We start from the raw sequence: 14,628 nt of genomic DNA, 5'->3' as shown, positions 1-14,628 counted from the left end.
TTAATTAGCTGTCACATTTTCCAGGCCTTTTCCACTACAATACAGGGGACAAGCTCATGCACCAGACCCCACTCTATGAGGTCTTGGTCAGGGAAGAGTGCTGGATTTGTGTGCTTTTGTGACAATTCTCAACTCAGTGGCCATGACTATACATGTAACAAATCTTTGACATATCCACTCCTAGTGACTTGATGGCCCAATCATACAGTACAGTCTAGCATATCTGTGTGTCAGGGCCATAGGCTGTATAAAAGCAGTGGATGTAGCCACTGCGACTTCACCCATTGGTCTGTTTTGAAGCTTTGGCCTTTCCCTTTTGGCCACTGACACTAATATATTTGCTAACGTGGAAATCCCATGCCACGTAGTAATTGCAACTATTTAATAAATTTTGACATAGTTGTGTTTCCTAACAGTCGTCATTGCATAATGTACTAATTAGGCATTAGCTGACTGATCATATAATACAGGGCATCTAAAAAAACACACAAAAAAAATCAAGAAAACTGCGGAGTAAGAAATCTAACAACATCCGTGATACAGAAGGTATGCCTGTCGTATTTCTGAAAGGGGGAAAAAAAAGGATATTACAGTCCCTTCTGGACAGAAGGGGGCATCAAAATTGGAAGCACATTCCATTTTGCAACTGCACATGGCTAGTGAGACCGCATGAACTATTTCCGATTTTTCTTGAACATGTTTTTATTGTAATATTTTCCATTTCTGTTCACCAGAGCCCAGGGCCTGTCCCTGCACTGATTCACCAACATAGCTGAACAGTGTCACAACAATGTGTTAACAATGAGCTGAATAAAAAGAACTTATAAATGGCTCATTTTAGTTCATGTCAAATAAAAGATGATTTTACGGTTCAATGAGGATCTTTTGTTTGCTTGTGTTTCTCTTCATCAGGATATGACCAACATTTATATCAAAGTCTATAGTTTATATCAAAGTATTTCAAGTTTGAGTGAAGCTTGAAATAGAAATTGATGTAGCACTACTTTTGTGCAAAAGGACTGAAAGTACAAACATTAAGACAATGAACCACAATGAATGCTAGAACATTTATTGACTTACCATGTTTAGAAAGAAGATGCCCCTTTTTTTAAAATTAATTTGAGCCACCCTTTATTGGCTAACAGTGAAATTACACTTTAAAATACGTACATGCACTGGCTTCATTTTCAAGCCAGTTTTGGGTCTTTGTCAAGACCCAAGTCTAGCAAAACAGTTTTAAAAGGTGTTTTTTATATATACATATACATATATATATATATATATATATATATATATATATATATATATATAAACTTTTACATTACAGATAGGCTGATTAATAGATGGCAATGGGACAATGGCAAAAATTTGACTTTGATACTGTCCAACAGCTAAGAGTAGACATCACCTCTGGAATCATAGGCTTTAAAAACCAGTGTAATAATAATAATAATAATAATAATAATAATAATAATAATAATAATAATAATAATAATAGCAATAATAGCTCAGACAAACCAAAATGGGCTTCATTTAGATCTTTCACTGCTAGTTTGATGTTAAGTTCCAGATTTATTAATTAAATACTCAGTTATCAAGTTCAGGAATGCTAAGGATGTGGGCGTATCTGCTTTTTCCTCCGCTAAACTTGTCTTTAAAAATCCATTGTTGGTTGATCTCTGTTTTAAAGAGCTTAGAAAATTAAAAATGAGATGTTCTTATAGTCTAATTTGTCCTTAAAATATAAATTTATTGGTAAGTCATGTTTGTTGCCCTTGTGTTAACTTTAGATGACAAGGGGTAGCGTTGACTGGATGCTACTGAATTCTTTTTTTACATGATACGTGAGTGAATGTACTCGTGATAGGTGTAAACTTAGGTTTGTAGGATTGAGCAGTTTCACCCTTGACTGCCAGATGGAAATGGTAGCGTTGTCTGTGGGAATGTTCAGCAGCCATTGCACATTATTCTGAGTGCCAGTTAGTGCCATCATTCCAGGTCTGAAGCCAAACATCTGTAAAGTGACCCGCTGTGACAGAAGAGAAAAGCAAACTTTTTCTTCTTGAGTAAACATATCATTTAACAGCTATTTTAGTTGAAACCCTACAAGTCTGTCTGTAATTCCCCCTGTCCCGTCTCCTCCCTGGCTTCTTGAACTAGTCTACCAGGCCACGGTGCCTTGACAAGGTGTCATGCATCAGACCGAGAGATCGGACCCAGGTGGATTAATGGAGGCCTGATACCAGATCCACTCCAGTAGGTAGAGAAACAAGAGTGGGAGAAACAGCATCAACCCTAACCTGTGCCACATGAAGCTCTCTCAACAGTGGACATTAACCAGAGACCTTTTGCCTCCACGCAGGAATCGAAACACTATCCAGCCTTGTGATCCCCAGACTTTTCCTTCTCATTCCATCAGCACAAATCTCCATCTATCAACCTATCACTCTCTTGCACGCTCATTCCTCCTTCATCTCTACATACTATAGTCTGTCTGGATTAATGTTGGTAATACAGGGTTTTTTGTGTGTGTATTTTCCAGGGCTGTACTTCCACATCGACAGTCGAGACTCTAGTCTGTCATTCGTGCTTTGATCATAAAGAAAGCGTTAGTTCAGTTTGAATTGAAGTTCTTCAATTTTCTTTAAAGGTCTCCAGTGTGTCTGACCCTTAACCTTAATGGTGATCTATAGCACCAGTACAAAATTGTGTCTGCAGAAGATGAAGATGGATGTTATGTTTTTGTTGAAGTCCATCCTCATTGGAATTAATGAGTCATATCAGTTCTTACCCATGTTAGTGTTTTGCTTCATATTTTCTTTCTCTTTATGCGTTGCAGTGTGAATTTTAAACCCACTGGGTTGTTCTGTAAGCAAATACAATTTTGTCCGAAGCCTCTATGGAGAGAGGACACACACTGCTGCTTTGTAGCATGTTTTTTTTAGGCTTACTGTGAAAGTGCACATTCATTCATCTTTTCTCAGCCTGTACTTCGGGGAACTTTATTTCCTGAGTTTTGGGCAATTCAATGTAGACTCTTACGCCTTATTTTACACTGAAGTAACACCACGTTCCTCATTGGAGGAGCTCATCAGAATCCCAGTCTTTGTTTCAGTTGTGTCCTGGAGTTGTGTTCTAGTTTGAGCTAAGCCCTCTTTGGCTTTAGCACACTGTCTCTCTCTGTTTTTGTTTTTGTTTTGTTTTTTTAATTCCACCAGGCCACTTCTGCCATTTGCCAGGCGCACTACTACCTCACCAAGGGGACAGAGAGCGCTATGCAGAAAGCGGGGTAATGACTTTAAAACACATTACTGCATCTTGGACAGGCACTTGGAAAGTGTCCTGAATTGTAAATAAATGCATTTCAATCTCACATTTGCTCACCGAGCAGAGGAGAAATTCCACAGTAACTAAGTAAGTCGAGGTGGTGGAGCAACAAGTACCTAAGCAGATGTCACTATGACTGTGGTATGTTGGAGAGCAGAAAAGACTGGCAACCTTGCTGTCTTTATTTTCATCTGTTTTTGTACAAAGATGATCAGGACAGATGAAGTAACTTGAGCTGCCTGCCTGTCCGTTTACGGCCTAATGTCGTAGAAGAACAGATGAAGCTTCACAACACAGGGTGGGGCTCTTGGGAATTCAACAGCAGTGAGTAGCTGTTCAAATATGTCGTGGCTATGTGAAATTAAACAGATCAGGAGGAAAATTTCCATGAAATGTCCTAGAGTGGCAGTCTTAAATTTGATGCCATAAAACATGGAACACATTGATCACAGTTAAACTCAACACCACCTAAACAGTGGATAGAGCCTGCTCAGGCATATGTTTGCACCTCTCCAAGGTTGTATTAATTCATATTGCCCTCCCTAACCTGCCCTCTTCTCTCATATTCAACTCCTCCTTTTGTCGCCGTCCATCTGCCTTCACATCCAGCCGTCTTGTTCTGGGCCTCATACTTACGTGCTCTACAGCTAAGCTGAGCAGCCATCTGCCTCCCTTTGGCCTTCAACAGATTATGTCCATGACACGCCTAATGCACTATGTTTTATAGCCGAGTAATGTCGGCTTTACACAGGGATTTGAACCTCTACCCTGACCCTGAAATGCGGCTGCTCTCTTGGCCAAAGCACAGCCTTAATAGGCCATGATTTATCGCAAGAGTCTGTGCACTTTACTCAACCTGACGCAGTTGTTTGAAGCTAATATCCAAGCAGGACTTTTGATGGGCAGAGACAGGGATAGTGATGCAGATATCATAGTTTGCAAATTTCTCACCAGAATGCCATAAAGGCCTTAAGAATGATGAGAGGATAATATATTGTGTTGTATCAGAGGTGGAAAGAGAGCAAAGCACCACTCCAAGCTGAAGTATACAGGTGCACGACTAACCATAATACTGAGGTCATAGCAGATAAAGGAAACTGCACACTATTGGCTGTAAATAAATGCATCCTTTCATATGACAACATTTCATTCCAACCCATCTCCTTCAGACAAATATGTCAGAATAATGACTGTTTCTTAAAGAAGAGAAATGGGCTCTAGCTACTATCTCGTGCTGGTCATTAGCTACAGTAACGTGGAAAAGCAATCAAATTCAGACGCTTACCACAGGGTTGGTCTTTTGTATATATTTATTGTGGTTAGTAATTGCTGATAGATGTCATTCAGTTGATGGAAACGATATGATATTGATATTTTGTCTTCATAGGCCTGTATCATAAAACAGGATTAAGGGGATAGTGAGGTAATTTGTGGTTTAAGTAAGAGTAATGCTCTGCAAGCCCGACAGCAGCCGGCACTCGGAACCCGCAGCACGGCTTCCTGCAGGGCACGATGCAGAAATGTGGGAGTTGGTGTTGGCATTAATGAAGTCAAACAAAATGACATTGGCCAGCATGAAAGAAAATATAAACAACAGAAGAGTGCAAATGTGTATTAATTTATGGCTCGGGCCTGATGGACAGCATTACTCAGAACTAGATCTGATCCGTGGAGTAGCGGCTTGGTCTCCCGGTTCACCATGATTTAGAGCACCTCCAAGCCCCACAGGAACAGGGCTTGGAGGGCTTGATGTGGGTGAAGCGGGGCTTGGAGGTCGGTGCACAGCTTGGTTCTGATTTCTGTAAATGAAACTAGTTAAACAAAGCTAGTTCCATGATCCTTAAACGGAACTGGTTCCGAGATCTTTCAACGGAACCGGTTCTGAATAAGCAGATCCAAGAAAGCTTATTCAGAACCACCACGCAGTGGTGTAGTCCAGAGTATATGCAGGTATACAGAGTATACCTACTTATTTTTCAGTCATCATTGGGCATACCCACTTCTAAATCCCCTTGAAATGCACCATTCAGTATATTATAGTAGTATCTGAGCCAAATTGTCCATTTCTTCCCCTAGGATGGTGAAGCCATGACCCACCCTGCTCTGCCTCTGATTGGCTATTACTCGTTGCTGTCACTGATTAGATTGGTTAACTTTAAGCGTGAGGACTGACAAGCCAATCAGAGGCACAGTAGGGCGGGTCACTCTGAGGAAAATATTGCTAACTAGTGCTGGCCACCTCTGGAACCTGATTGGTCACTTCAGGTGCCAGTGCCACCCCAGTTGATTGACAGGTCACTGCATGTCTCTGTGAAAGATGCAGGATTATTGGAAATATGAATGAGAAAGGCAGAATAAACATCTTTCAAATGAGTGACACATATTGAGAGAATGTACTTTCATGGAATACATAATTCTCAGGTAAGTTTTAAGGTGGTTTCAGAATGAGTCACTGTTTTAAACTACTGGACATATGACTGCACATTTAGAGAAGAGATGGTGTCACCAATAGTTCAACTATGTGAGTAGACTAACGCTATGAAAGGCTACTGTTATGAAAGGCTAACGTTATCCAATGTTTGCCTCGTGTTGAATACATTTACATTCATGCAGCTGCTTGTGTGACCAGTAATACCTACAAATTGTTCCTGATCAAGTCATTATAATAGTGAGTAAATACTACTAAATGCACCGAAGGATTTTTGGTAAAGGAGTAGTTTTACATGTCAGTGTTTCTAAAACCGTGTTTTTCTGGACTGCTTTAAAAAAAAAAAAAAAAGAGGTAAAAATTGAGGGTATACCCCCTTCTCCAGGGACCACTACACTACTGCCAGCATGGAACTGGTTTTCTCAGGTATGTTTAAGTTAAACATAGCTGGTAGCTGATGAAAAGCCGGGAGCTTGGAGGTCCGTACTGCAGTTTGGTGTACCAGGTCACAGCAGCTTAGGCACAAGGGGCCAGCATTCGAAGCCTGTAGCCCGGCTTCCTGCAGGGCACGATGCGACGATGTGGGAGTTGGGGTTGGCATTAATGAAGTCAAACAAAATGACATTGGCCAGCATTAAAGAAAATATAACCAGCAGAAGAGTGCAAATGTGTATTAACTTATGCCTTTGACCTGATGGAGAGCATTATTTGGAACTAGATCCGAGGTCCATGGAGGTGTGGCTTGGTGTCCCGGTTCACTGCGGTTTAGAGCACCTCCAAGCCCCACAGGAGCCGGGGCTTTGAGGGCGCTAAGCGGAGCTTGGAAGTCGGAAGACAGCTTGGTTCTGAGTTCTGTAAATAAAACTAGTTCCATGATCCTTAAACAGAACTGGTTCCGAGATGCAGCGTCAAATGTACACAGCGCCCCTCCATACCACCATACCCACCACAGTCAACACGGAGGTGAAGAGCTGCTGCTGACGTCACTCTCCTGTGCCGCCTACTTTGCGAATGAATTTTCGAATTACGGTAGCTTTTTTGCAGGGCAGACCATGAAAATGAAAAAGCAATGTCCTCTGTTTTCTTTTTGATTGATTCATAAAATGTGCAACATGAATAAGAAAACGAATAATGCAGACTGGATGATTGATTACGCATTTTATTTATGAGTCAAATAATGCAGCCACATTCTTAAAACTAGAAGCACTCGGAGAGTGCAGACCTCCGCCAAGGCTGATCAGTGAAAAAAAAAATTCTGATTTTTTTTCCTCTAAAACCTCGATTTTCGATTTCAATTTCGATTTTTGGGTAAAACTACAAAAGACAACAGAAGTCAGCATGTCGTTTTCATGAGCAGCCCACAATCCAAGGCACTGCTCTGACCTCAAATCTGTGATGGTATCACGTGATGAAGCCACAGAAGTTTATTTTTTCTTAATTAAATCTTTATTGAATGAAGTAGAGTATACAAACAATGTATACAACAAGAAAATAACATAAGTTTGGGGGGAAATAAACTATAATACAATGTCCAAATCAGAGCAATACTTATGCTTTTTACAGCCTTTTTGTTTCCAGATTTATCTAACAGCTTTAAATAAAGTTCAGCACCTTTCAAAAAATAAATATTTGGTTTTGTGTTACAGAACTTACCTTTGTGAATGAAAAATTTAGCAAGTAAGAGGACTAAAAAAAAAATAAATAAATATATATATATATATATATATATATATATATATATATTTTTTTTTTTTTTTTTTTTTTTTTTTTTTTTTCTTTTTTTTCTTTTTTTCTTTTTGGGGTATCTGGGCCCACAGAAGTGATACCAATGTAAGTCAGTGACAGGCATCAGTCGTGTGTGCCTGGACCACGGAATATGAGTGAACCCCATGGGTTCTATTTAAACTGGGGAATCCATGGTGGAACAGACGGACACAGGACACGCTGGAGGGATTCTATCTGTGGAGCTGGTGGATGTGTGTGGGCAGAGGGCTGTCTGGGCTCCTCTGCTAAGACTGCTGACCTGGACCGGGTTCGGAAGAAGACAGTACGGTACGGATCCAGGACAACGTAAGATGAGTGATCCACATGCAGTTCTATTTCAGTTGCAGGATCCGTGCGTGAAGCCACGGCTTATATTGCTTTAAGTACTGTGGGTTCATTAACAGATTTAACGTCCGGTCATTACACAGACTTCTGTGACAGACCGCTGTCACTGATAGGAGGAAGAGCCTACGGTAGCCTGCAAGCGTGCAGCCTGGAGGCACTAGAGAGATTAAATTGATTTTACGATTCCCCTGTTTTAAAAATCGTCCCAATTAAAAAAATCTGATTTCGATTTAAAATCAATTAATCGTGCAGCCTTAGTTAAAAGTTAAGCTTAAAACTTCTCTTCGCATCACCTCTTCCACCTGTCTCTTGCCTTTGCACTTTCTGCTAGAGTGCCCCCTGGAGGCCATTAGCCCGTAAAAATGTATACTTGAGCCGCATCATTGTATAAGGTTCAGGGTTCAAAGCATGAGAAAAAAGTAGTGGCTTATAGTTCAGAAAGTACGGTAAGTTAAAGAATGAGCGGTCTTAAATAAGAAAATGAAAATGCAGACTGGATGATTGATTACTCATTTTATTTTTGAGTCAAATAATGCAGCCACATTCCTAAATGAAAAGTATTTTTACTAATACATTTGAATTTTCGAATTTTAGATTTCAAATTGAATTTTGGTAACTATTTGCTGGGGCAAATTTTTAAAATTAAATCTCAAATGTCTTTTGCTTTTTCATTGTAATTAAGTTAAAGAATGAGCAGTCTTAATAAGAAAATGAAAAGGCAGACTGGATGATAGATTACTCCTTTTTTTTTGAGTCAATGTAGCTACATTCTTAAAATGAAAAAGCATTTTTGCTAATGCATGTGAATTTTTGAATTTTAGATTTGATTTTGGTAACTATTTGCTGGGACATGTTTTGAAAATTAAATCTCAAATGTGTTTTTCTTTTTCTTTTTAATTAAGTAAAAGAATGAGCGGTCTTGAATGAGAAAAAGGAAAATACAGATTGGATAATTTATTGATAATTTTATTTATGAGTCAAATAATGCAGCCATATTCTTAAAATGAAAAGCATTTCTTCAAATGCATTTTAATTTAGATTATGGTTACTAATCGCTTCCATAGTTACACAAACCATGAGACACTTAAAGTCTTTTTTCCTTTATATAGTGTTATAGGGCTAGATCAATAAAATATTTTGTGGTGTTTGCAGTGCAACACCAATGTAAACAAGGCAAAACTATTGCATGTAATGGGACTAGTACAAAGGCTGAACCCAAATGCAAGACCAGAACGCAGATGACCAATTGAGAGTGTTTATTAAACACAATCACAGTAGTAAAAACACAGCACAAAATAGTTAACACGTCTGTGAAAGCGTGTGATTCAGGACTCTTCGTCCGGGCTGTGAGCGGGGAATATGGATGGTCAGCACGGCCAAGCCGGAGGATTCCCGTCAACACCCCGACTAGGGCAAAACAGAGGATAGTCAAAAAACAAGCCAGGTCATACACAGGAGGGCAATTCAGGAGGCAACGGGACATGAGGGAAAGGCTACTCACGGTCAGGGTCCAGGCGAGGGTCGAAACACAAGGTAACACGTTGGAGGCTGAGGTAATCAGGGAACAGGCAGAATCAGAAGTCGAAGTACGAACCAGGTCAGAACCAGACGAGCAGGCAGACGAGGAACAGGCAGAATCGGTGGTCGGAAGGCAAAACGGGTCAAGAACGGGCAGACAGACTGACAGGTATCCAAAAACGCTGGTAAGTGAGCACACAAAGGTAGAACGCAAATTGGCAAAGGAACAGGGGAAAACACAGGGTTTAAATACACAAGAGGGAGGGAAGACAATAGGACACAGGTGGAGATAATCAGGGAGGAGTCAGGTAATCAGGAGCAGGTGAAACAATCAAGGAGGGGAAGTAAAGACACCAGACATGACACAAGAGGGAAACTTAACAAAATAAAACCGGAAATGACAGACAAAACAGAAAAGACAGACACAGTCTGGGAGCAGACATGACATTGCAATTCTATTCTAACTATTGCAAATTCACTACACAGTGTTTGCAAGCAGATAGTAGATGGACATAAACACTGATCTTTAAGGAAAAATATCTTGTATACTATTGACCTAAAATAACATCAAACAACTGGTGCCATCCACAACAAACCCTGCCCCTCGCACATATCGTAGCTTATTTTGGCATCGATCCAGCTGACATCATCGTGTCTATGCATGTGCTGATGTCAGCATACAATTGCCTCTATAAATGTGCCAAGTTTGAAGTAAACTGAAACAAAATTAATGTTTTTATAGACATTTGAAATGTTGCCCATTATAAGTAAATGGGGGAAAAAAAGATTTTAAAAATTCACAAAAAATTTTAACTTTGAACTACTTCTCCCAAAATGTAATCAGATCTATTTGGGGTCACTGGCAATCTATAAACCCAATTTGGTATGAATTCAACCAATAGTTTTGCTGCTAGAGTGTTAACAAAGAAACAAACCAAACCAAAAATAAAACCCCTTGCCTCCCTTTCGGAGGGGCCGGGGTAATTATTATAAATCACAATGATTTTCATTACTGCTTTGTCGGCCAGTCCTGTTGAACAACATCTGTACTATATCATATTGATATGAAATATTAAGTTTAGAAACATGCTGACTGTAAATGGATTCTCCTGCCAACTTAAGGGTCACTTATTTTTGGAACGGCGACACACATGGCCATGGGAGTTGGAGTCAGTTGTGTACACTAAGCTGTGACACTTTATACTTTTTTTTTACCATCTTATCTCTGTCATATTTGATGATTATAACACCACCACAATGCAGTGAATAAATATGTAATTCTTGCTTTTTTGTATGTTCATGGCTGAGTTTTTCCTTACGTTTACACACACATCATAATGTATTGTAGATGATTGCTTTGTAATGGTTTAAGAATTGAAGAACTGCTGTATCATGATCTCATTATTATCTCTGGCAACGTATTATGATAGTATCATAAGTGACTGTGGTCTTTTCCCTCCTGTCTGTTGTCTTGTGAATACCATTATTTTATCTATGTGTTAGTGAAATTTACTTTTGTCCTTGGCATATATTTTTGGGATATATCACAATCAGCCATCTGTCCTGTTTTCATCATTTAATTTCTTGAGACTAGAAAGCCACTCACTTTTTCTTTTCTGTCTTTTTTTTTTTTTTTTTTCTGTTAGCAAAAATTGTTAGAATTTAGCAGTCACATTTTGGAGTGGTTCCTTTCGTATTTACCAACACACACTATATTGCCAAAAGTATTTGCTCACCCATCCAAATAATCAGAATCAGGTGTTCCAATCACTTCCATGGCCACAGGTGTATAAAATCAAGCACCTAGGCATGCAGACTGCTTTTACAAACATTTGTGAAAGAATGGGTCGCTCTCAGGAGCTCAGTGAATTCCAGGGTGGAACTGTGATAGGATGCCACCTGTGCAACAAATCCAGTCGTGAAATTTCCTCGCTCCTAAATATTCCACAGTCAACTGTCAGCTGTATTATAAGAAAGTGGAAGTGTTTGGGAACTACAGCAACTCAGCCACAAAGTGGTAGGCCACGTAAACTGACGGAGCGGGGTCAGCAGATGCTGAGGCGCGTACTGCGAAGAGGTCACCAACTTTCTGCAGAGCCAATCGCTACAGACCTCCAAACTTCATGTGGCCTTCAGATTAGCTCAAGAACAGTGCGCAGAGAGCTTCATGGAATGGGTTTCCGTGGCCGAGCAGCTGTATCCAAGCCATACATCACCAAGTGCAATGCAAAGCGCCGGATGCAGTGGTGTAAAGCACGCCGCCACTGGACTCTAGAGCGGTGGAGGTGCATTCTCTGGAGTGACCAATCGCGCTTCTCCATCTGGCAATCTGATGGACGGGTCTGGGTTTGGCGGTCACCAGGAGAACAATACTTGTCGGACCGCATTGTGCCAAGTGTAAAGTTTGGTGGAGGGGGGATTATGGTGTGGGGTTGCTTTTCAGGAGCTGGGCTTAGCCCCTTAGTTCCAGTGAAAGGAACTGGGAATGCTTCAGCATACCAAGAGATTTTGGACAATTCCATGCTCCCAACTTTGTGGGAACAGTTTGGAGCTGGCCCCTTCCTCTTCCAACATGACTGTGTACCAGTGCACAAAGCAAGGTCCATAAAGACATGGATGACAGAGTCTGGTGTGGATGAACTGGACTGGCCTGCACAGAGTCCTGACCTCAACCCCATAGAACACCTTTGGGATGAATTAGAGTGGAGACTGAGAGCCAGGCCTTCTCGTCCAACATCAGTGTGTGACCTCACAAATGCGCTTCTGGAAGAATGGTCAAAAATTCCCATGAACACACTCCTAAACCTTGTGGACAGCCTTCCCAGAAGAGTTGAAGCTGTTATAGCTGCAAAGGGTGGACCCACGTCATATTGAACCCCATAGACTAGGAATGGGATGGCACTGAAATTCATATGCGAGTCAAGGCAGGTGAGCAAATACTTTTGGCAATATAGTGTATAACCCATAAGGGGGCTAGAATAAAAGAAAATGCCTCTTGACCTTCTGATGCATCACCAGAAAACCCTTCAATATTTTAACAGCAAACTGAAACAACTGTAGAAGCTACTCAACCTCAGTGAAACTAACCAAAAATTACTAAGCACCTCTCTGATGGCTCTTTTTAGTGTTCCATTTATTCTCTGTGTTGCTACTGTAGAGTGTTTTGTAGCTGAAAAAGCCCATTATGTGCAGTGTGGATGAAAATTGATGTTTCACAATATCTTAAAACAAATGTTTTAATTGCAGACAGCATCTGAAGCTCTTCATGGTGTGATGGCAAACAAACTGCTTTCCTTGTCACTTAGTGTCAGACTGACTGATTCTCGATGGCGAATTGTCACTGCTCCATTTGTGTGTGTGTGTGTGTGTGTGTGTTTGTGTGCGTTCACATATGTGCACTTGGCTTTGCACACGCCAGTCTGGCCCAGGAGTGTCTCTGTCACTCTCTCCCCCAGCCAGAGAGCCTTCTCTTCCACCATTGCGCTGGAACATTTTCCTGGACATCCAGCTGGAGCTCCAGGCCCAGGTCCCAGCTATCAGTCAGATCCATGACCCAGCTCCCCTTCACCATGCCGGGCTGACGAGACGCTCAGAAGGCTCGGCGTCCCTGCCTGCTCTCTGATGGGACCTGACAGCAGCCTGTAGCCTGTCAACACATTCCTGCACAGCTGCTGTTAAGTCACCAGTGGGACAGCTGTAGTGTTCTGTCTGTGTGTGTAGGCTAGATTAGAGGCGTACAACTGCGTGTACGAGAGTGTGTGCATGGGAGCGAGTGTGCAGCCGTTTGTATAAATTATTCCATCCCTGCTCTGCATATCAGCCTTTGAGTGATGAAGTGTTTTTGTGTGTGTAAATGAGTAAACGTTACGCAAGTCTATTCTACTTTCCATTTTAGAAACTCTCCAGAGATACAGCTATGTCTCTCAACATTGTGCAGTTGCAGTGTTGAGGCTGATAAGGAAATGTTTAGCCAATTTAACCAGACTGTTGAAATGATTTGGAATCCTCACCAGGCCACTTGGGCATATCAAATGCATGTTGGAAAACTGGATTGTTTGTACAGTGGCTAAGCAAGCTGAAACACTTAGAAGCACTTTGTTGTGCCCAGCTGACAGTGTTTCTCTCTTTGTGTGAATGCTTGTCCTTTTTATCTGCTGGTAGTTGTAATCCAGAATGACTCAGTGTGAATGAAGCCTCTACATGTTTTCATACACTCTACCTGTCCAAAAAAATCACTGAAGCAAAGACGCACACTCTTAAGGTTTCTAGTGATCTGTCTGTGTATTTTATTCATGGCCTCAGTTTAAAATCTTTTTTCTCACCACAATTATACCAATATATATTCTAAGACAGAATTACACAATTTACACTATTGCTCATTAGTAGCCATGTTTCCATAGCATATATTACAAGCAAATACAATGATAAGATATTATCAATATTAACTGTTTCATGATAGATCATTTGATATCGCTGTTAGATGTGGAGTATCCTGGTAAAGCTTGAAGCCAGAAGAAAGAGTGTCATCATATATTTAAACAGGGGAAAAATCCATTCAAGGCCATTTGAGTAGAGATTTCTGAATTGCAGGACACAGCTGAACGCATCATAAAGGCTGTCATTGACAAAGTGTTTTCCTGTAAAAACCATGGTACATTTGAGGGTTCACAAGGTGTCTGCTGTGCACCAACAGCCAGGACAAAAGCAGTACGACTGTAAAAGAAATACAAACTGCAGTGGAGACCTAGAGTTTTTACTCCACCAATACTGAGATGCAAATATTTACCTGCCAGTATACCAGATAGCCTTCTGAGATAAACTCACCGAATGGAAAATGTCCATGTGAATGATGCTTTCAAGGACTTAACACTGATGTCTTTGACATTTTCATGGAAACTAAAGGAGTTATGCAAAAAAAAAAAAAAAAAACCCAAAAAACTGCTCTACATTCACGTAGCATTTTATTAAATTCACAACTCAGATATTAAAAGTAACCGAAACTCTGGCAGTTATGGGGAGTTAAAAAATAATTTGGGTCACCAATAAATGAGAGACAAAGAGGACTTTCTAAAAACGGCCTTTTTCTAGGAACTCCACCATCTGAAATATTGTTTAGATATTATTGCACTGCATGTAGGAAGTAATCGTGAAGTTAACAACTGTATCAAGCAAAATTAACAAGTCGTTACAAGCCTTAGAAGTCCTGGTGTTTCCTTTACATTAATGGAGGTGTTGTAGAACTTCTG

At 40.6% G+C, this 14,628-nt stretch overlaps 1 protein-coding gene across 1 annotated transcript in view; it reads left to right on the top strand.

Annotated features, from left to right (window-relative positions):
- The window catches only part of LOC115411697 (MAGUK p55 subfamily member 7-like), a 134,262-nt gene that overhangs the window by 44,926 nt on the left and 74,708 nt on the right, over nt 1-14,628 (top strand). The window lies entirely within an intron of this gene.

This window comes from Sphaeramia orbicularis, chromosome 20 (genome assembly GCF_902148855.1).
Source record: "Sphaeramia orbicularis chromosome 20, fSphaOr1.1, whole genome shotgun sequence".
Lineage (NCBI taxonomy): Eukaryota > Metazoa > Chordata > Actinopteri > Kurtiformes > Apogonidae > Sphaeramia > Sphaeramia orbicularis.
This window is presented reverse-complemented; position numbering and strand designations above follow the sequence as displayed.